We start from the raw sequence: 11,920 nt of genomic DNA, 5'->3' as shown, positions 1-11,920 counted from the left end.
CGAGCAGAGCTTCGACCAGACCCTCGACCAGACCCTCGACCAGACCCTCAACCAGACCCTCGACCAGACCTTCGATCAGACCTTCGACCAGACCTTCGACCAGACCTTCGACCAGAGCTTCAAGCAGAGCCTCGTGCAGAGCTTTATATAGAGCTTTGTATAGGCATTCGTGCAGGCGTTCGTGCAGGCGTTCGTGCAGGCTTTTGTGCAGGCGTTCGTGCAGGCTTTTGTGCAGGCGTTCGTGCAGGCAGCGGAGGAGCAATAAAGCAGGTAATAAGACCCAGAGTTAGTCTAGATACAATACATTAGCTATTTAAGTGTTTATCTACTATAAACATTAATATAGGAGGTTAAATGTTAAGAATTAGTGGCTCTAGCTGAATGTTTACTGTTTTGGTGGTAATATTTTAGGCGAAATGTAGCGGTAACCACCAGGCCGTTCGCAATAATTTTGGTAGCGTTAGAATCGCCCTATAAAGCTCTAGAACATAACGTTGGCCGATTATTTATAAAGGCGTTGGTTTATTGTTGATTGATAGCTGAAAAATTAGTATAGCGCGCGAGTTTGTATGAGGATCACATATAAATTAGCGCGCGGGACTAACAAATTTCCGAACCGTGTACCAGACGATCATCATTGTAAGCTGATTAATCTTTATGTAAGCAGCTTGTGATTGGATGATCGTCTGGGACCGAGATAAAGCTGGAAGGCCTATTTTGGGTAAGCAAGCAAGCCAAAATAAGGCTTAGCTTACAAGCTAGCTTGCCCGCTTAATAGGGAATATATATACTAGATTTTAGTTAAGAGTTAAATATAATAATACACTTTTAGAGGTGATTTTGACAATTTTACATGCCGGTATGCTTAAGTAATTATTTTTCTACGCCAAGCGTCCTCGCGCCTAAGTCGCGATCTATAATTAAGGAGATGTCTCTACTTCCCCTCCTATAAAATACTACTATAATTATAGCTATCTACTAGCCCTTCTATTAGTAATGCCTTAGGATTTTACTAAAGCTAACCTAAACGCGATAGCTACTCTAACGCCTATAATAATACTTTCTAAAGCTTGTGACGGCTCGCACAAATGCCTCTAAACCAAAACTTGTGGATTGCTATCTAATGAAGATACTAAGCTAAGTAGTAGGCGAGCCAACAGTAGAAAATAATAACAGACAGTATAACACAGTACCAAACAGTATGCGACAATATAACAGGTGACGCGCTCTAGCACCGTCACATCACCCCCCCCTTCTGAAAAAAGCCTGCCATCAGGCGTTGTCCGAGCTCCCTATTATTGCCCAAATCGTCATAGCTGTCCAATTTACGTGGTGGTCCGGGGAGGTTGGGGTAAGCTAAGTAGAAGTCTCGTAACTTATAGGGGGAGTACTTAAAGTCGGGTGCGGGGTACTATTTTAGGTCTTCGTCGTGGCCTACCCAGCTTATACAGTATTTTAAGACGTTACGGTCCTTTTTAACTACTAGGATTTCTTTAACTTCCTACTCCTTATCCTCTATAATCTAGATTAGTAGTAGGGGGTCGTTATACTACCTAGGTAGTAGATTATCTATAGCCTTTTATAGTTAATCTAGGGAGAAGACAAGGTAGATCCTTATTAATTCTCATAGGTTAACCTTAAAAGAGTATTTTACCCTTTAAAGAATCTTATACAGGCTAGCTATTTAGTAGTTTAGCTTATGTCTCGGCCTCTAGGTTTTCTAGTTCTTTGCTAATACTTATACCTTATCTCCTACCTAGAAGTCTACCTTATAACAATATTAGTTTATATTAGACTTTTTCTTCTCTTACGCCTTTTTTATAATTATTTAAGTAGTCTCCTAGGCTCTATATATTCTCTTAGTAAATACCTAGGCCTCTTTATAGCTAAGGCATTTATAGGCCGTAGTGGGTTTAGTAGGCCTATCCTAATTAAAGGACGTTCGTAGTGTATATCCATAGAGTAGTTTAAATAGTAATATCCCTATACTATTATAGGGGAGTGTTAGTTACGCGTAGTTTATTATAGGTAGTAGTTCTAACTAGTTATCCTAATAGTAGTTTATAGAGGGACGTAGTCGCTAGTTAAGGTGCTAGTTTATAATCTTAGTTTAGCTATTAGTTTAAGGGTGGAATGTAGTAAAGAGCTTAATCTTAATCCTAAGGATACGGTAGAGTTTATTTTAGAAATCTAATATAAACTAAGGACTATAGTTAGAGATAATTAATTTAGGGGCGCTGTAGAATTAATAGATGTTATTAATATAAAGGTGGGCTATATCCTTTATAGCTGTGGTTTTAAAATAAAGGAGGGAGATGGATTACTTATATAGTTGGTTAATTACTATAAAGGCTATATTATAGCCGTAGGTGTCCTTTAAAAACAATTTAAAGTCTATTATAATATATTGCTAAGGGTGTTCTAAAACTAGTAGCAGTTATAGCTACCTAGGGGTATCTACACGTCTATAGGCGTGGCAGTTTTTTATAAATTAATCCATATCTAATAGAAGTCCTCGCTAGTAGTAATAGGGCATTAGTAGTTAGTAGGTTTTATCTTAGCTAGGGTATACTATTAAGACTTAATAGTAGGCTTTACGGATTAGCTCTATTTATAGGTTATTAATATCTAAAACTAAAGGTCGTTCTTAATATAAAAGTAGTCATTTTATTTCTAAATTGGGGTTATTTTTTATAGCTTAGTTACGGAGGGCCTTTAAGGAGTTAGCCGTGCGGTTTATAGTTAGGATATAGTTAATTAGCCCTATTAGTTAATCTAAGACTTCTTCTATAGGTGCTAAATTATTCTATTTAGAGTCTAGCTCCTTAAGGATCTGTGGGTTAAGCTATTTAGGGTAGAGAAGGGCGCGCGTCCGGTATTAGGCCTTTAGCTTATTTTAAGGTCCTATATCTTATTTCCTTTAGGTTAATATATTAGCCTTAAAGTTTTATTTATTAAAATAATATATAATTATAAAGAAGAATTAGGAGAGTATTTTAGCTTAGTGAGCTTATTATCTAGTAAGCTGCTTTATAGTTATAAAGTACTCTAGGGCTTTATAATTTATATATATCTTAATTTAGGAGTTTATACCTTTAAGCTCTACACGCTGTTAGGATGGTAATTAGATAATAGCTAGTATTTCTTTATTACATACTTTATAGTTATACTTAGCCGGGTTTATTATTTTTAAGAAAAAGGTAATAGGGTACTATTTACTGTCTAGATATAACTATAATAGAATTCCCGCTATAACTCCGTTAGAAATATCTATTTTTAGTTATATATATAAAGGTTTAGTGGTTATTTGCCTTCTTTTAAATTAATTATATAATTATATTCCAAGTTTTACAGTAGGACTTTAGCTTATCTACCCAAAAATACCCTTAGTAAGCCCTTTAGGCCTAATTAAATATTTAACAAATTAGGGTTGCGTTTATTCTCTATATTATTATTAGGTAGATCCTAGAGCTCCCTTAGAATACTTATAGGTAGTATTACGCGCTATAGTGGTTGCTTATATATAGTTGCCACTATACATTAAACCGTTATATGCGGTAGCCAGTAAATAGTAGTGAATTCTTTAATATAACGTTTAAGGTATTAAAGTATACTCTTTACGTATTGCTTAAGCTAAAGTAACCTATAATAGTTAAAGTATCTTATAAGATCTTTAAGATCGCCGCCTCCCTATAATATCTTTATAACCTATCTAGTAGTTTTCTATAGAGTCTTTATTATAGAGGGGTTATTACCTATATTAGGCTCTATACCTATTTTATTATTAAATAGGTGTTAGATCTAATACTCCTTTAAATATAGAGCGTATACTATTTCGCCTAAAGCTATATCCTCTAAAATATCTTTTAAGCTTATTAGTAATATACACCCTTCTAATTCTTTATTATTCTACTATTTAAAAGCTCCTATCTTAAAGCGTATTTTAGGATTTACTTCTATAAGCTAAGGATATTTAAGGATAAAGTTATATCCTATAAAGTTAGCCGCCTAAAAGGGTTGTGGACTAACTACCTTAGTATGGTTATATATATTGGCCACTAATACTATAAGCTTATAGATACTATATAGTTTAATCCGGTATTTATCTAGGAAACCTATAATAGGTTTCCGCCACCTTTATAATAGGATAAATTTATACTCTTTTACTAAGTAAAAGAATAATAGTTACTAGCTAGTTATAATAATTAGACGTAAAGGATCTAATAAAAGGCATTAAAAATAATAAAGGTTATTAAACTAAGAACGGGAATGCTATACCTTTAATAGACGACTTAAAGATAGGAGATATCTTTAAGGACGAAGATAAAGAGGAGGGATAGTATTACGGACCTTATATTAGCAGTAGTACGACTACTAAGAAGAGATATAAATAGGTTAGTTAAGATAGTATAGGAGGCGCTAGAACCGATTAAGCTATAGAATAAGAGGTAGCTAAGTTATATGGCTAGTTATATTATAAGTTTAAAACATAGGGATGTAAAAATATAGGAATGTAGAATGTACTAATATACTAACATATTAACATACTTAGTATATTTCTTAGGCGCAGTATTATATATTTAAAGAACTATAGTCCCTACCTAGATAGTTCTCTTCTTTATAGTAAATTTTAAAATATAATTAGAGTTAATCTATTAGGCAACTACTCTACTAGTTATTATTATATTGTTAACTTCTTATTTACCTATACAATTAGCCCATTAATAAGTCTACCATAGTACTTCCTATAAGGCTTTATTATAAGGAGGCTAAAAAGTACCCTAAGAGGAGGAGAACTATAGAGTATAGCAAACTATAGTAATATAGCGGCAACTTACCAAATATAGTAGAATACTATAGGTATGGCAGAATCTGGTAGAATTTAGTAATATAGCGGAATTTAGTAAAACTTAGTAATTTGGCAAGTTAACAGAAGTTAGCCAAATTTAGTAATTTAGTAGAATTTAGTAGAATTTAGCAGAATTTAGTGTTATAGACGCTTTAAGTACGATGTTACAACTACTAAAAGAAGAGTTAGAAGAAGCTAGTTAGTTAATAAGGGCACGGTTTAGGATAGATCCGGTAGAGCTATATAATAAGGAATAGTAACCGAGGTTATATAACGTTATATGCAGTATACGCAGTGTACGAAAGGAACGTACGTATAATATGTATAACACGTATATTACGTATAAGAAGGATTTCCTAAAAGTACGATTATGTATTTAAGGACCCTTAGTCCCTACCTAGATAGTTCATCGGGAAAATATTCGCAGGATGAGATTCAAGTAGACTTTGATTTTCGCGTTTCGCGTAATTAACATGCAATTTAACCAACTCGACACGCAATTGACCAACTTGACACGCAATTGACCAATTTAACACATTTAAAAGTTAAATAACACGCAGTTAACCTACTTAACAACTTTAAAAGCTAACTATATATCTCTTAACACGTAGTTAACCTACTTGGCAACTTTAAAAGCTAACTGCATGTTCCTTAACACGCAGTTAACCTACTTAGCAACTTTAAAAGGTAACTGTATATTTCTTAATATGTAATTAAGGTAAAGTTATATGCTATATATTTAACTATTATATATTATCTAATATAATCTTATACAATCTTATATAGTCTTATTACTTAGAGGCTCTGCACGAGGCTCTGCACGAAGCTCTACACGAAGCTCTACACGAAGCTCTACACGAAGCTCTACACGAAGCTCTGCGTACAGAGGCTCTGCATAAAGCTCTGCATACAGAGGCTCTGCATGAAGCTCTGCGTACAGAGGCTCTGCACGAAGCTCTGCACGAAGCTCTGCACGAAGCTCTGCACGAAGCTCTGCACGAAGCTCTGCACGAAGCTCTGCACGAAGCTCTGCACGAAGCCCCGCACGAAGCTCTGCACGAAGCTCTGCACGAAGCTCTACACGAAGCTTTGCATAAGGCCCTACACGAGGCTCTACACGAAGCCCTGCGTACAGAGGTTATCTCATGAATCAGACGCTCCGCAAAAGATTTGTTCCGTGACACGGGATAGCGCATAGACCCTCCTGCTAACTTCTGGACCAATTAGAACAGCGCACTAATTCCAGCCCCCTGCGCACCCCTGTCACCTAACAAAATCCTCTGCGGAGCGTCTGAGAGCTTATGGGCGTTGCTTTGGTGAGATTTGAATGTTTTAAAAATTAAATTTTGTGTATTTCTATAAGCGATGCCCTTACTATAAGAGTTATTATATATTTTATTGATGTAATAGATTCTTTAGGTAATTATATTTATATATTTATAAATTATAACCCCCTACTAAGAATATTAGGGGGTGAGATACATCGTCGTAGAACGTAAGTTAATTTTGAATTTAAATGTTTGTAGATTTTAGGCCAAAGCTGACCGACTACCTATATCTAACTTCTTATATAATAAAGCTATAATATCGCTATAATATAGAGGCGATAGAGAAGACAAAGGGCTTTTAGCTCGTACTATTTTAGAGATAATTAGACGTAGAGAAGTATGTAATTTTTGGTAGTAAGGCAAGATTGCGATAAAATAGACTAAAACGACCGACTGCCTATGTCTAACTTCTTATAAAATAGAGCTATAATATTGCCATAACGTAGAGGTAATAGAGAAGAAAAAGAGCTTTTAGCTTGTGTCGACCGTGACGGGTACTGTCAGACATAAGCTTCAGATTTGTCTCGACCTGGTTTCAATCTAGTTTTACCGTTCTCTAGGGACCCCTGTGGGGGGTACTACCTCATGTATATATAGCCTCTTTTTCTTCATAGATCAATCTACACACGAGTCCTTCTTTTCTTACAATCGGTGCACGGACTACCGATCGACAGCTTGTAGTGTTTTAGAGATAATTAGACGTAGAGAAGTATATAAGGTATAGAGCTTCGAGCAGAGCTTCGAGTAGGGCTTCGAGCAGAGCTTCGAGCAGAGCCTCGTTCAGAGCTTCGAGCAGAGCCTCGTGCAGAGCTTCGAGTAGAGCCTCATGCAGAGCTTTAAGCAGAGCAGTGAGGTAAGATTGCGACCGACGAGTTTTTGCGACTGACGATTTTTGCGACCGATAAAAATACAACTAACGAAAATACGACTAACTAATATAGCCATAACGTCGTTATTTATTGCAATAGATAGAGAAATTAAAGAGCTCCTACCTTATAGTATTTTTATAATAACTAGACGTTATAAAAGGGTTGAGATATAGCGTTGTAATAGAAGAGTCGTCGCCTAACAAGAAACATTGAGTTCTTATACAAAGGGCGCCCATAAGCTCTCAGACCCTCGGGGAGAAATTCCTCTTAGTGTGATCTAATTGGTCTAGGAGTCCACAGTACTAGGGTAAGGTCCACAAGCGTAGCGCTAGCCCTTAGCTACGTCGTGGCGCAATTTCTCCCCGGGGGTCTGATTCATGAGATAATACAGAGGCTCTACACGAAGCTCTGTATCGGGTCCCCGCTATATTCCCGATAGCCTCTACACGTGCCTCTGCCCTATGTAGCCACCTTATCTTTTACCCTTCCTTCCTTACATCCTCCCTACCTAGGGAGGCACCAGAACGGCAGCCAGCAGAGGACCGTCGCCAGAACTAGACGACTGTCGCCAGAACTAGACGACTGTCGCCAGAACTAGACGACTGTCGCCAGAACCAGACGACCGTTGCCAGAACCAGACGACGACCGTTTGAATGACCAGCCAGCAAACACCACGAATGATTCAATCAATTGATCGATCGAATTGAACCAGAGCTTTGATATTGGCCTGTCACCGAATTAAATTAAGGCCTCCTAGGGAGGCACCCTAGACGACCACCGTTTGAATGTAATTAGGGCCTTCAATCGGGCCGACCCCTCCCCCAAATTGAATCATACACTGACACAGGCAGGCAGGCAGGCAGGCAGGTAGGTAGGTAGGTAGGTAGGTAGGTAGGCAGGTAGGTAGGTAGGTAGGTAGGTAGGTAGGTAGGCAGGCAGGTAGGAGAGGACCGTCGGCCAGAACCAGACCACCGTCGCCAGAACTAGACCACCGTTACCAGAACCAGACCACCGTCGCCAGAGCTAGACCACCGTCGCCAGAGCCAGACAACCGTCGCCTAGAACCAGACGATCGTTACCAGAACCAGACGACGGTCGCCAGAGCCAGACGACAACGACTAGCCAGCGAACACTATAAACGATTCGAGATCGATCGACTCGAAATCAAGGCAGGCATAGACAGGTAGGTAGATACAGACAGGTAAGCAGATGCAGACAGGCAAGCAGATGCAGACAGGTAGGCAGATGCTGACGGGTAGGCAGATATAGACAGGTGGGCAGATGCAAACAGGTAGGCGATGCAGACAGGTAGGCAATGCAGACAGGTAGGCGATGCAGGCAGCTAGGTAAGTCAAATAGGTAGATAGGTAGAAGAGAACCATCGCTATATTATATTAAAATTATCTAAATATAATATTATTTATTTTGCTAGCCTTATAAATAGCTTTAAAGTAGCTTTTATATATTTAAAATATGCTATTAGTATAAAAGAGGTAAATATAATTGTGGTTGCCAAATGCGCAGGCTGCGCGCCAGGCTGCGTGTCAAAAAAACACCGAACCATAGGCTAGTCCCGGTCCGAGTTGCCAAATGCCCTCAACTGCGCGCTAATTGCGTCAACCACTAACCATTGAGGCCATTGGTAGGGTACCATATTTTGCCGATGTTCCTTCCTTATAGTAATTCTCATAAAAAATATAATTAGAGTTAATCTATTAGGGCAACTACTCCCACTAGTTATTATTACGGTTGTTAACTTTATTTATATTACCTATACACCTAGCCATTAACGAGCCTATTATAGTACTTACTATAAGGTTCCGTTATATAATTACTACCTAGTTATAGTATAAATATAAAAAGTCGAATAATATGCCATTAAAAGCAGCTACTATAATACCATTAACGGCGGCCAACTACTTTAAGGTTAGAAGGTATATAGTATAATAAATACCAACTTATAGCAGCCTGTAACGGTTGGATAATTATAAAAAATAGTTAACTAGTTAATAGAAAATAATATAATATTAAAAAATAGGATTAATAGATAGAAGTAGTAAAGATTAAGTTACTATTAATTAAGAGATACTTAGGGGAAAGATTAAAGCTTAAAGAGTTTTCTTTAATAAATGCACTTTAAAGTTATATAAGAAGGAGTAAAGCTACTAACACTTATAGATCGGATAGTATATACGGGACCTATTTCTATTAAGAAGGCACTTAAGTAGTTTAAGTCTTACCTTATGGAAATATAAGTAAACGGAATAATAACTACTAATTAAGAGGTGCGGTTTATATTCTTAAGCTAAGAAGGGTTTATAGAGCAACTTATATAAATATTTAAAGACCTAGAGGTAGTAACTATAGCAGAAAGAAAACTTTAAGATATTATGTAATAAACCTTAGTAATTAAGTATATAATATAGTTCTAGACATTAGCTATATAAGTTAAGTAGAATAATAAGGCGCTTATAGCATAATATAAGTAGGGACTTAAGGCTAAAGTTTAGGACGTAATTATCTTAATAGAAGATGTGGATACCCTATAGGAGTTAATAGATTAAGTAATTAAGATTAATAATTAGATCTACTAAAGGGAATAAGCTAAGAGAGGTTAGGATAAAGTTCTATAGTTATATAAGGCGCAGAGTACGTAATAACTAAAGCTAAATTAAAAACTATAGTATAGCGCAGAGCTAATAAACCTAAGTGGTACTAAAGAAGCCTATCCCTTACAACGTCAAAATGGGTCCTTAGGTTATCGGTAAGAACTAACCAATCAAATTAGCTGGATTCGGTGCCTGTACTTAGAAATTTATGGGGTTTTCCACACGGACCACTTACTTTAAGGACCCTGACGTTGCAAGGGATAAGAAGTGGAGTAAGAAACTATAAAAACCTAGAGGTTAAGGATCTAGTAATTATAGGATTAAGAAGTAGAGGCTAAACTAGGGATTTTAGTAGTAAAAGACGTTTAGGCGGACTTTATAGCAAAGTTAGTAGTTTAAAAATAGAGCTTATATAAATTATAAAAAATAAGATTACTTTATAAGGGATTATGAAGATAGTTAGAGCTACTATATAATAAAGAGAACTAGACTAGTAGAAGATATATATATATAGAGGGATAATAGTATACTATAAGGAACAAAAAAGTGTTTAATTAGAAGTTTTGCGTTTTATTATAATAACGCATACTAAATTTATAAAGACGCTAAGTATAGCGTAAGCTATTAGCTATAGGAGCCAAAATCCTTAAAATATAGGGGAACTAATAAACTATTACGTAGATTGGATATTAAAGATAATAAGTTTAATATAGGCAAAATATTTATAGACGATAAGGTAATAAGGGCAGCTTACTAAGAGCGTGTAAACCTTAAAGAAGTTATATTAGAAGTAGAGACTAAGACCGCTATAGAGTAAGGTTTAGTAACGGGAATTATAACACCGTTAGATACGGCATCTATCGCTTTATAAGATAAAAGAAAGAGTATTTTATAAAGATTAAGCAAGTAGATAACTACTAGTGCTAATTTATCGCTTAATAAAGGTAAAAGGCTAAAGGCTTAAGATTCTTAAGATAAGATAAGAGATAACTAAGATTCTTAAGATAAAATAAGGTATACCTAAGGACCTATAATAAATAGAAACTAATGGAGTAGGGTAATAGCTTAGTTTAAGGATATACGAATAAGCTTGGGATAGAGTTTCCTATAGGCATAAGATTCTTAAGACAAGATAAGTAAGATTTAAGACTCTTAAGATAAGATAAGAATACCTAAGCCTAGTTAGACTAAGGTAGGAGTAAAGCTTAAGATAGAAGCAAGCTTAGGATTAAGAATCCTATAGAACTAAGACTTTAAGATATAAATAAGGACTATTAATAAGATTAAAAAGTAAGAAGACTTTAAGAATCCACTTATAAGATATAAAAAGAAAGAAACTATAAAGGAATTTAGAGCAAAAATTACCTTATAGCAAAATTAGAAACTAAATAAGAGATTTAGTATACTAGGTTATATAAGGGACAGAGTACCTATATAAAGAATCACTAATAGGCCTAGAGTAGGCATACTAAGAGCTAAATAGCTTACTAAACTAGAATAAAAAGAGGATTTAGGGATTCTAACTAAGTTTAAAGAACGATATATAAAAGGCTATTATAATATAGTAATAAGGAGATACTTCCTTATAGATAAGCCGTATACACTTAAGGGGTTATACTAAAAGTGGTATAGATAGCAACACAATAATAAGTGGGAAGATTTCTATATATAGCTAGATGAAAAAGTTGTCTAAAACTACCTAATTACAGAAAAGGCTATAACTTATATTAAGGGAGCCTTAATTATAATATTAAAGGATCTAAAGGAGAAATTAGAGGACTAGAGAAGTAAGAGGTAAGTCTTAGTACCTATAAATAAAGTTATAACGCTTAGATTAATATAAGAAAGGTTTAAACTTAAGAATAAAGACGAGCTAAGAGTTAACCTAAGATACTAAGCACATTATATATTAGTATAGATTATATGCGTAAATAATACGTATAATATATATAGAGTACCTAAAGATAAGAACTAAAAGTACCTAGTAAGGATATATTAGGCACCGGATAAGGTAAAATATAAAAACGCTAAGTATATATATAGTTAGCACCTAGTAGAAGTATAAAGCTAAGAGGACTTAATACTTTAGCCAGGAAGATTTCTTATAGAAAAATACCTAAATAGATAATAGTGGTGGAAATGCCTAAAAAATACGTATCTATAGTATATTAAAGATAAAAAGTAAACTAAGTATTAGCTAAAAGAGGACTAAGTATAAATAGGACTAAGTAGCTAATAATTGGGAAAAGTAGAGGCCTATAGAAC

The sequence above is a fragment of the Cenococcum geophilum genome (assembly GCF_001692895.1).
Source record: "Cenococcum geophilum 1.58 unplaced genomic scaffold K441scaffold_4, whole genome shotgun sequence".
In the NCBI taxonomy this organism is placed as follows: domain Eukaryota; kingdom Fungi; phylum Ascomycota; class Dothideomycetes; order Gloniales; family Gloniaceae; genus Cenococcum; species Cenococcum geophilum.
The sequence above is the reverse complement of the archived record's forward strand: the minus strand, read 5'-3'. Positions refer to the sequence as shown.